Source organism: Passer montanus, unplaced genomic scaffold (assembly GCF_014805655.1).
Source record: "Passer montanus isolate IOZ18808 unplaced genomic scaffold, ASM1480565v1 scaffold43, whole genome shotgun sequence".
NCBI lineage: Eukaryota > Metazoa > Chordata > Aves > Passeriformes > Passeridae > Passer > Passer montanus.
Window position 1 is genome coordinate 3,617,223 of NW_024369151.1, and position 12,120 is coordinate 3,629,342.

General features: G+C 51.1%; 1 protein-coding gene across 3 annotated transcripts in view; it reads right to left on the bottom strand.

Annotated features, from left to right (window-relative positions):
- ASTN2 (astrotactin 2) overlaps nt 1–12,120 on the bottom strand; it is a 323,200-nt gene that overhangs the window by 204,466 nt on the left and 106,614 nt on the right. The window lies entirely within an intron of this gene.

Below are 12,120 nucleotides of genomic sequence, written 5' to 3' on the forward strand. Positions count from 1 at the left end.
CCCCAGGGCTCCCACCACACTTTGTTTGGCACGGGGCTTCATTTGGCTAGAGGAGGGAACCACTCAAAAAAATCAAATCCTGCTCAAATCCCTACATACACCCTCTCCCTGGGAACTTCTCCCTGGAATCACTCATCACACCTGCTGTGCACCCCTGCTGAAACCACCATCACTTCTTGTCAACACTGACAACCCACTGTGAAACCCTTGTGGGGCAGGACAGGGTTAGGATGGCTGAATCACCATCAACTGCAGCTGGGTGGGACAGAATACCCGGGTTTCATAGGGACTGTGGGGAAGCTGTGCAACACAGAGTCATCCAGAGAGACCTAGCTGCCCCAGAAGATTCAGCTGCTCTTATTGGATACAAACTGGGAATGTCGGGTGTCCAAATGAGACCCTCTCTACTGATGGAGATGAAAAAGAACTGTCCCAGACCACCAAGAGGTCTCCACTGCCCAAGAAAGGAGTGCTTGGAGCCTGCATCCTTGAGGCACTGCTGATCCCCTGGACCTGGGGGCTCCCTGCTGCTGCTCTGACTGCACTGCATCCTCCACAGCCCCCTCATCCAACACCTTGTGCCAGCACCCCACTCTGCTCCAAGATAACAACAAACAGCTCACAAAATTCCTTCTTCAGAGCTTGGGATGCAGCACTTGGAGAGTGTGCCCATGGCAAGGAGAGGGCACAGCACAGCAATGAACCCCGAGGCTGCACAGCCCATTCTGGTGCAAGCTGAGATGACCCAGCTGCTGGCAGAGGTGACCACAGCCCTGCTCAGGATTCAGATGAGGACATCTCTTGATTTTTGGAAGCAGCCTCTCCCCACTTACGCCCCAGCCCTCATCACCTCATCAGCAAAGTGAGATTTAAAAAGCATCAGATTGAAAACGGAATTGGAAATGGATCCAAGTCACCCCTTGCACAGTCTGTGATTTGCCTAAAGCTGCTGCTGGAGGTGCTGGGGGCAGGGCAGGGACCTCATGCTCAGCACAACCTCTGCTTCCCAGGCAGAGACCAAGCCCCACCACAGCATCCCCAGGCTGGAGCCTGCACAGGGAATGCTCCAACCAGGAATTTGAAGGACAGGAGACATGGCTGATCTGCTGGAAAATACCCCCATCACTGAGACCAACAGGAGCAAGTAAATTGATTATTTATGAAGCATCTTTCCTTATGCATGGATCATCTGAACAGCCATCCCACTCCTATTTCACAGCTTTACTGCCAATCCCCTGTGCCCCTCACCTTGCAATCCTCTTTTTTTCTTTTCCAATCTTTATTCATATCATCAGCATAAGTTAGCACTTCCATGGGAGGCAAAATCCTCCTCTTGCTGGGCATACTGTGCCTGCCACAGCCCCTGCTTGGCTTGAAGTCATGACATGAATGCAAAAAAGAAAAAAAGGGGGGAAAAAGGAAAAAAAAAAAGGTAAGGAAAAAAGCCCCCCTGAGGATAAGTGGTCAAAATCAAATATACAATGGACCAGACAACGCTGGATTTCACCCTTATAAATCACCTTTCAATCCAGGGTCTTAAAGTGCTTTGCAAACATTAAATCATAAATCCCTTATGAGTGAGACAAGTATTATCCCCTTTTCACAAAGAGCCCAAATCCCAGGTATGATGGCAGCTTTCACCAAACTGCAGCCAGAGTGGAGCTGGAGGAATTAGGATTTCACATTCCCATTGGTCCATGTGGCTTCTTCTCTCCCTGTGACTCAGAGGAGAGCAGCACAGGGGCTTGTAACAGCAAAAATCCTTTTACAGTTCCATGAGTTTGAGCTTGGCTGCTCAAGGAAAGGGACAATTGCTCCAAGTCTCCTGTAACTCCCTTCCCTCCTGCACTCTCTCATTTCCATCACTGCTAATCACTGACCTCTACAAGTGCCTGATGTTTGGTTTTGACCAACTGAACCAAAACAAGGGGGCTTCTGCTCGAGCAGAAATTGGGTTTCCAGCTCAGCTCCTTATTGTTCACGACCAGTTAGCTCCAGGTTTGAAGGGAGACTGATGGAAAAGCATTTAAAGAGAGGGACTGGGTTTTTGTTTTCCATCTCTTTCCCTGCTCTGCACACCACTGATGCTCCAACACTGCTGTGCTGCATTTAAACACCTATCTGGAGATAATCAGCTTCACTCCAAGCCTTTAAAACCACAAGCAAATGTATTTTCAGCAAGACCCTGCTAACCAAACCCACCTCAGCAGGCTCTCCAGGGCTTCACCCTGGTCCAGAGGTGAGAGAAACTGATCCCTTCCTTCTTCAGCCCAGGGAGGGGATCCAAACCCAGCTCAGTAGCCCAGGCAGCCCTAAATAAACCCAATGCCACAAATGAGAGCTTGGCCTCGCTAAGCCTGGGTTTTCCCTCCTCTCCTTGTCATCTCCAGGCTTTCAGGGAAGTGTTTGAAGTTTGAAACTTCAGGTGCACCAAACAATCTGGTATCAATGTCCTCTACCAAGAGGAGGAAGTTGGGTGGGGAATACAAGACCTTTGTAGATGGTTGAGAGCCCCAGCACCTTACAGAAGTCCTGGTTTGTGTCTTGTGGGGTTCAAAAATCCCAGGAGGAAGATGATAACCAGGCATGGCTGAGACCAAACTCACTCCCCAGATCTCTCTCCCCTAATAAAAGCTTCATATGTTAAGATCATCTCTCTATATTTTTAATCAGAGATGTTTCTGGAGTGTTCTGAGAGGTTGCAACAAAGTGAATGGATTTCCAAGTGCTCACCCAGGCAGTTTTGAAGGGAAAAACTGGGACCATGGGGATTCCCAGGGAGTCTGCACCCAAGCAGTGGGCAGGGCACACCATCAGGATGAAAAATAGGAATAAATTACTTCTATGCAGAGAGAAGTAACTTCTCCCCACGACCCACAAAATCCAAGGAGTGAGAAGCAGAAAGGAAAGGCAAAGTGCTCCATTTCAGGGCAGAATCATACCTGACACGCTCCCTGCTGGTGACCCAAGGGTGGCTTAATTAGACTGGAAACAAGAGGAGTGTCCAGCACTGTGGTCAGAAGGACTCTGGCCACCACCACCTTCCCCACCCAGGATTTTTTTTTCTCCCCTCAAACCCCAGTGCAAATTATGCTGGTGAGGATGTGAGTCCCTGCTCAGAAACCGCTTGCAAAGCACCACATTCCCCTGCAGATTTTGCACCTGCTGCAAGATGAAGATAAATTCAAAGCCACTGGTGTAAACACTCAGCAAACAGCCCCTCCAAACGCACCGTGTCTCCTTTGAAATATCATTTCCTCGTGCATTTAATTACTCACTGCTTTGTACACTTTCCTTTGCCCGCCCAAAAGACAAGGAGGGGGGAAAAAACCCAACAAAACTCTGGGCTCAATTTTTCTTAATATTGGCAGTACTGCCTAAATTTAGGGGGGAGAAGGAAAAAAAGAAACCACAAGGTGTGTTCAGAACACGTATGGATTTATGAGCAACACAAATATCCCGTGTTCTCAGTAATATGCTGTTTCTAAATCAGGCTCATAAATACATGCTTGGGAGATTAGTCTATAAAAAAAAATAAACTTTAATTACCCCCTCTTTATCAGCACAGAGCCTGTGGTGTTAACCATATGTGGGTGTTAAACGCCAAGTGCTTTGCAATCTTCCCCACTCCCCTAGGAGACAATAGCATCACAGCATCACAGGGAACGTTCCGTGGCCACTTGGATATGGAAATGTATTCCCAGCTCCTGAGGAAGACGGGGCTGGGGAAGGAGAGCGGGAGAACAGCGAGTGCTGGGAGAGCTCAGCAACCCCTGCCGAGCTGTGCTGCATGCAGAGCGCCCAGCTCGGGGACAGCAGTACCCCTGGTGGGGACAGACAGCCAGCCCAGCCCAGGGACAGCAGCACCTCTGGGGGGGACAGACAGCCCAGCCCAAGGACAGCAGCACCCCTGGGGGGGACAGACAGCCAGCCCAGCCCAGCCCAGGGACAGCAGCACCTCTGGGGGGGACAGCAGCACCCCTGGGGGGACAGCCAGCCCAGCCCAGGGACAGCAGCACCTCTGGGGGGGACAGACAGCCCACCTGGGGGACAGCAGCACACCTGGGGGACAGCCAGCCCAGCCCAGCCCAGGGACAACAGCACCTCTGGGGAGAGCAGCACACCTGGGGACAGCCAGCCAGCTTGGGGACAGCAGCACCCCTGGGGGACAGCCAGCCCAGCCCAGCCCAGCCCAGCCGACACCCCCGGGATGCTCCCGGAGCACGCCGGTGTCGCTGCCGTGCCGGAGGAATCGGGTTCCTAATGATCCATCCTTCTGTTCCAGCAGAGGCTCATTAACAGGACAGAGCAGCGTTTCCAGGACAGCCTCACACACAGACACACACAGAGGTGTTCTACGAGGGGCAGATCGTGTCCAATCAAGTCAAACGCCAATTAAGATGAGCAGTGGTTGTTGGCAGGAGGCTCCGGACATGGAGCAGCCCTGCACGGGGAGGGAGCAGCACTGCCTGTCTCCCCTCCTGCCCTGCAGCCTCCTCTTCCTCAGCAGGATGGTTCCTCTGGGGGATGGGATGGGATTGGTCACGGAATAGGGGAGGATGAGATGGGATGGGAAATTGGGATGGGATTGGATAGGGTAGGATGGGATAGGATGGGAAAGTGGATGGGAAATTGGGATGGGAGAGCAAATCCTCTTTCCAGCCAGACACAGCTCTCCTGCACCATGACCCCACCAAGCATTCATGCACTTCCCAGCCCCAGAGCCCCTTCCTTCTAAAGGGGAGGGATGTGGATGCAATGAGCCCCCCAGGCAGGTGTTTCATCACACACCATCTACACCACACCTGGCCCCAGCCTCTTCTTGAGGTATCTTCTCCACTGCAGCCCTGGACAAATCCCAATGAGAGTGCTCACAGCTCCAGCCCAGATCTGGGTCAGAGCTTGGGCACTGGGCAGTCTCCAGCCCCATCCCAGAGTCAGCAGGATGTGGATCAGCCCTGAAGTGGCAGCTTTGCTTCCCCTGTGTTGGGGGAGAACCCTGAGAAGACCCTCCAAGCACGCAGAGGGTGCACAGAGGAAGGGATGGGGGAAAGGAGGAGGAAAGGCAGCCACGCTGTGCAGCAGAAGGGTGAGATCAGTCACTTCTGGATTTATAGAGGATTAGATCTTGCTGAGCACATGCTGAATCAGATTAATACTATTAACATTTATGAATTATCCTCTAGCAATTAGCCGAGACGTCCTCCAGCACAGCACAGGGAGCTGCAGAAAAGGCAGCCCTGGGCTGTGGGATGCCAAGAGGTGGTTTGGGCACTGTGGGGAGGCTGGGGTTGGGCTGCTGGACCCCACAGCAAGGTCAAGGGCTCATTGAGCGAGCTCCTGGGCATCCCAGTGAGCTCTTGTGCTCCTCCAGCAGCCTGAGCCTCAGCTCTTCAGGTGCTCCTGGAGTTATAAAGCCTTATGTACTGAATAAATGTATTTGCTTCCTAATTATACAGCTGTTGGTGGTGCTCCCCCTTTGCTCTAAGGCATTGTGCTGCAGCTGGCAGGGAGACCTCGCCAGCAAATCCCTGCCAAGAGGAGGAAGGGGGCAAAGGCAAAGCCCTGAAGGCTGGGCAAGGAATGAGCAGCTGAGGAGAGGGGGGAAATACAGATGACCAAGGTGGCACAGGCTGAGATGCTGATCCACCAGCCCCATCAGCACCAGGGTCACCACAGGCAGATTCTCCTGCCCACACATCTTAGACCTTCTGGCACAGCAAAGGGGGGAAGAATTTGTGCAAACTCAATTTGCTCTCCTGGCACTGTTATATTTTTTGTGCATTTCTCTGGGCAGGGACAATTAAAATCAATGAAGTCAGTTTTGCTTTCATGTTCTCAGTGCTGAATTGGTTGAGATAAAATCACATTAAAGAAACAGCTACATATTTAAAGGTAGATATTGCCTGCACTGGAATTTTCTTTCATGAAAATCAATGAAAGCACTTCTCCTAGAATTAAGGCCTGATCTTTTTTTTTTTGTTTTACACTCCAAATGAGTCCCAATTTTACAATATACAAGCACAAAGGCAAATCTGAGTGGAAGGTTTCATTTTAAGAAGAAGGGAAAGCAATTTTCAATACAGTGTAGCAAAAACATTATTCCTACAGGAAAAAGGGGGAAAAAAGTAATCATTATCTATGAAATAGTTTGTGTTGAGTCACAGCCCAGGGAGGATTGTGCTCAGCGAGTGAAAGGCTGGTCAGACAGATAAATTGATTTTAGAAATCAGAAGGAGAGAGAAGTGATGGAGGCAAGGGTGGCAGGGAGGGCTCAGGACCTGGCAGGAGATGTCCCAGGGGCTGGTGGCAGGAGATGTCCAAGGTCTCAAGTTGTTCATCCTGGCTGGACCTTCACCACACACCACACTGCCTGCTGTCCCACTGCCATCCTGCAGGCAGAGCTGGGATCAGGGAATTGGGCTGCAGCCACAAAAAAAAAAAAAAAAAAAAAACAAACCAAAAGTCCCAAGCCATCTTTTGCCTCCATCCATTATTTTGGAATAATGCAAACTGACAGAACAGGATGGGAATAAAAATCTCTGCTCTGCAACAGCTCCCCAGGGTTGGGGCACATCCCTCCGTGCCTCAGTTTCCCCCACAAGCCAAACGTCACGCAGGAACAAATGTGACATCCACCACCCTCTGCTCCCTTTCCTGCTGCAGCAGGGAGACAAATCCATCATGCCACAGGAATCCACAAGGAAACGCATCTTCATTTTCCAAGCGGCACCAGCCCTCGCCCTCCTCCCGCCTGCATCCAGCTCCGTGTTTATGTTCAGCTTCCCGGGAAACAAGAGGCTCGTTACCATGCGGAGGGCGACAGCAGAGCGATTAGTGAAATTTGTTACCCACATGCTCTGAACAAAATTAAATTAAAAGTGCTGCTTTGCTGTCAAGATAAGGGCCAAGCCGGAGAGATAATTTTTCACTCTCAAACACTCAATTACTCGCTGAGGCTGTATCAGATACAATCGGAAAATAAATAAATAAATAGGAAGACCCGCACTGCCTCCAGGAACAGATGTAAAAGCCTTTATCTCCAGCGCAGTCCAGGGAAGTTAAAGTGCCTGCAGCCACTGCAGCTCCAGCAGCATTTACCTGCAGCCCCTGGTGCTGCCCAGCCCCAGCTCCCAGCAGCAGCTCCTCTCCCAGCAGCTCATACCCCTGGCACGGGCTGGAGCATGAGAACACCCCCACACCTACAGCCACCAGCCATGAAGGGAGCAAAGAGGAGGCTGGAGCAAGCCCAGCCCAGCCTCCCTGCACAGCCCGAGTCCAGCAGGAATGGAGAGGGACTAGAATGGGTTTTATGCGCTGTTGCAGTGCCTCATTGCTCTGCAGGCAAAATAAGCCATCATGAAAAAGCACCACATTTGTTCACTAGCTGGAAAGGCAGCATCCATGACGGAGAGCAGAGAATGGCTGGGAATAAGGAGCATCCCCCACTGTCACAGTGCCTGGACATCACAGTGTGAGCATGGCTGTGGTGCTGGGGTGCAGCCTGCAGGGAGGGAGGGACCCTGCTGCTCTGGGGCATAAAGACAAGATTTGTATCATGAAGGCAACTCATTCCTGAGATTTGGGGATCTGCAGGTCACATGGGAACTGTGGTGTCCCCTGTGGGCTGCTCTTTGCTGGCCTCACAAAGAGCAGCACAGCTCCATGTGCCATGAACCAGCTGGGTGTGCACCAGGCTGACCTGTCCGTCTGTCCCTGCAGGGAGCAGCTGTGTGTCCCTTCCTAAGGGATCCTAACAGCTCTGTGTCCCTTCCTGAGGAATCCTAACAGCTCTATGTGCCTTCCTAAGGAATTCTAACCTGTCCATGCCGTGGGCTGACCACACAAGGAGGGGGTGGACACAGGGCTGCCAGGAAGGGAGAAGCATCCCCAAGGACAGACAGACATCACCAGACACAGACAGATTCTTCCCTCATGTCCCTGGAAGAAGCCCAAACTGACATGTATGCTTTATCACCTTTTGTGTCCCACTGGATTGCCAACAGCATCTCCCCCAGTTTGAAGGCGAGTCAAGCCTAAGGCAGAGCAGGGAGGCAATTCCCTGAGGAGTATGGAAGAGTGGAATGATGTCCTGCCTGCAGCGTTCACTCAGATCCAGCAAGGCCAGAGGCACCAGCAAAGAGAGCAGTACCCAAATTTCATTCTGCACCTCGTTTAGTTCCCCATGAAATAATAACTGCCTGCTGCCTCTGGAGATGGGAGAGGATCAAAGCGAAGCTTCCTCATATGTAGTAGACTCCGAATACCTAATATTCCCTTATAAAAGGCCTTGTTTTAAACACCAAATACAGAGGCAGATCAAAGCTCAGCTTCTCATTTCTCTAACAGCCCTCAGAAGGCTCCGCCAGCCAGCCCGGCACACGCACACACGGGGCTGACACCAATCCAAGGTACATAATTGAACTCTGCTAATTTGTCAAAACCATCACCGCGTGCTATGGAAACAGCCAGGTGCCTTGTTCACAGAGACCTCAGCTGAGGAGCATCCCAAAGCCATGCCCTCCCTTCCTTGGGGTGCTGGGGAGCTGGAACAAGAGCTGTGCAGGAAAACAGAGTGGGATGTTTCCCCTCTTCCTCTTTTAACAGGAGAGGGCAGGAGGGGTGAAGCAATCCCAGACCCAGGTGTGAGGGAACAGGCTCAGGGTGGTGCAGCTCGAGCTCAAGCAGATACCAGAGACAGCTTGAGGAGCAGCAGCCAGCTGAGGACACTCCAAGAGACACCCCAGGTGGGTGGACACTGTGCTGGGTGCCCTCAACCATCACAGGAACAAAAGCATCTCTTTATCTTTGCACCCCATGCTTTGTGTCTGGGTTTCCAGCAACTCTGTACCTGATCTCTGCTGGATAGAGAGCGACATCAGCCCCAGACTCAGGGGTTTGGCAGCAGGTATGGGAACCTCCTGGCAGGTCCCAGAGGCTCCCAGCAGGTCCCAGAGGCTCAGATTAGAGTGCAAGGGAGGGCAGACAGTCTGTGGGTCTCCAAGACAAATGGGCTTAGGATGGCTCAGCCCCTCACAGGGTTTCCATATGACACCATCACTTTCCCTGCCTCAGTTTCCCCCAACCCAGGAAGCTGAACAGCATCTGCTGCACATTTCTGTGTTACAGAGCAGCTTCTCTGTGGCCTGAGAAAGCAGAGGGAGGTGCAGGAACCTTGACTGTGCCTCCCATCCAGCAAGGAGGGGCTCATTATACTCACGGAATCGTCAATGAGATGGGCACAGAGCTGATACAGCCTTGGAGTTACAGTGCTGCTGCTTCCCCCACACCTTTCACTATTTGATTTCATCATCAGGCAGGTGCTGCCTGTGACCAGGAGAACTCAGGGCTGCACAGTCAGACCTAGAGCTGAATATAGTTTGCTGGGCACAGGGCAAACCCACCCCAGAATGAGAGGGAAGGAGCAGGAGTGGAGTTTGTGCACAGGGCTCTGCCTTCTTGCTTTAGGGGGATTTTTGCTACTAATATTTTCCTCTCAAACTCCGAGTGGAACCTGACTGAACACATCCCCCCCTGAAGCATCAAAGCTTTGATACAGCCCTGCTGGCCAGCGGGGGATGTGGATTCACATCCTTACAACACTGTCAGGTTCTCTCTGACAGAGACTTCAGCACTGGTGGAAGGTGTGATGACCGACAGCCCTGGAGACCAGAGCCATCTGCGCACCACAGCCAGAATGCAAAGAAGTTCCCACAGTTCCTGGTACTCCCAGAGGAATGGGAAAGGGGAGCCAACCCCCACAACAAGCAGAGCCTTGAGGTGCACAAACCTGTTGCAAATAGGTTGCAAGAAAGTCTGATTTCTGGAAATCCTTGAGGAGTCAGTACTGAGGGTCAGCAAGAAGGAGCAAACCAGCCATTCCTGGCCCCAGCTGAAGGTCAATTCAGCCTCTGAGCACAGAGCTGTGCACAGCCTGACAGCCTCTCTCAGGACTTGCTTCACTTAGAAAATCAATCTGAATTCCAGCTCCCTTGAGACTGCATGCCACAGAGCAGAGCTCACCCTGATCCATCAAAGTGGAGAGTGGGGAGCTGGTGTGGGCACAGGCAGGGCACTGTGGTGAAGAGAAGGGTGTCTCACTGAAGATTTGGGAGTGAACAGAGCATTTCTTGGCATAAGCCAGCAGTGCCTCTCCCAGCTCAAATCCCAGAGATGGGGCTGAGCCCAACAGCAAAGGCCAAGACTTCAGGGGAAGATCTCCTCTGCTTTATTCCTTACACTCTTCTGCTGTATAATTTCTCCGGAGACTTTCCAAGGACATGGTAACACCAGTGTAAGGGTATCCCACAGCCCTAGAGGCTGGGAAGGTGAGTGGTGCAGCATGCTGTGACCACAGAAGGTGCTGCCTCTTACTTCTCTGTGTATTCCTGCACTGAAAACCAGGTACCAATGGGTCTGAGCTACCAGAACAAACTCTCCTTGCTGAATATTTTCCTGTAGGAATGTCTCTCTAATCTGCCTTGCCAAAGCACTGGAGAACCTGCTGTCCTCCTTCTCCAGGAGACACAGGAGGCCACTTAACCAAGCTCAAATAAAAGCAAACCTGCACACCTCCTAAGTGGAAACTTCCCATCGCATCATCTGGAATCAATGCCTTGACAGTGCAAGTAATTAGGCTCAATCCTACAAAATCTTATCCACGGAGAGAAACCCCAAGGAATCCCTCTCCTTGGACCTGATAACTATCCAAAGGCACCTGCAACGACACGCAAGCCTGGCGAAATCGATAGGGGAACATCATTGTAAGAATTAACTGTATCTGACGATGCATCCTTCTCTATTAGAGTTACGATCCCGTCCAATTATGGATCTTGGCTGAACTTGTAATTATGAGTTCGGTACTACGACTTCCCACTACGCTATTGCTTTGCTTCCATGAGGAGAGGAGAGTCAATGAAAGGATAATGGAAAATTCCTTTCAAGGATGCAGCGATGGCCAAATTTATCTAGACAGGAGGGGAAGTACAATGGGGACTTTATGCAAGACAATTCCCTCTGTTAGCCCCCAGTGAGCATGAACAAACCAGGTTCTCACAGCATTGCTCAAACACTAAGGCAGATCTAACAGCCAGCCCTGTGCGACGGTGCGAGGCAGCTCTGCCTCCTGAATTCCCTTCAAACCCAGCCATCAAAGCTGCCCAGGTGAACAACAGCTTATTCACAGGGAAAGAAAGGAATTCTTCCCATTCATCTGTTCCTTTATATTTGCCCTACAAGGAAGCTAAAACCAACAACCAAAAACCAACACAGACGTCAATAAAAATATCTTTGTACCCGACATCCTGTATGAGCCTTTTTCAAGAGACTTACAGAGCAGTTGACCTCAAGAGGAATGACATCAAGGCAGCCTTGCAAAGATTTGTCTGCTTGTCATTAAAACAGTTTTCCATCCTTCCCTGTGCCCTATCACCCCTTTTCTAGTGGAAGCTGAACAAAACCCAAACTTCAGTGACTTTTCCAAAGTACCCAAGGGCTGTTACAGTCTGCCCAGTGTTCCTGAATAAGTCACTGCAAAAGCTACTCCAGCACCTTGGAAACTTGATTCCTGTACCAGCAGTGTTTTGGGACAGCTTCTTTTGTCCCTGTTTGCAACATAACCAATCCCTTCCTCCTATCACACAGGCATGAAGATGGTCAGAAGGATGGAACACCTTTCCCATGAGGAAAAGCTGAGAGAGTTGGGATTGCTCAGCCTGGAGAAGAGAAGGCTTAGGGGTGAAGAACTGCAGCTTTCCAGTACCTGAAGGGAGCTGGAGAAGGACATGGAATGACAGGACAAGAGGAAATTGCTTCAAACTGGCAGAGGGCAGGGTTAGAAGGAAGTTTAAGCTTAAGCTTATTGGGAAAAAAGTCTTGACTATGAGAGTGGGAATGCCCTAGCACAAGTTGCCCAGAGAGCTGTGGCTGTCCCTGGATCCCTGGAAGTGTCCAAGGCCAGGTGAGACAGGACTTGGAGCAACCTCAGATAGCAGAAGGTGTCTTTGGCCATGGCAGGGGGTGGAGCAAGGTGATTTTAAGGTCCCTTCCAACCCTAACCATTCTGGGATTCTGATTTTATCATTTTCCTCTGAATGCAGCTGTGTTTGTACCACAAGTAAG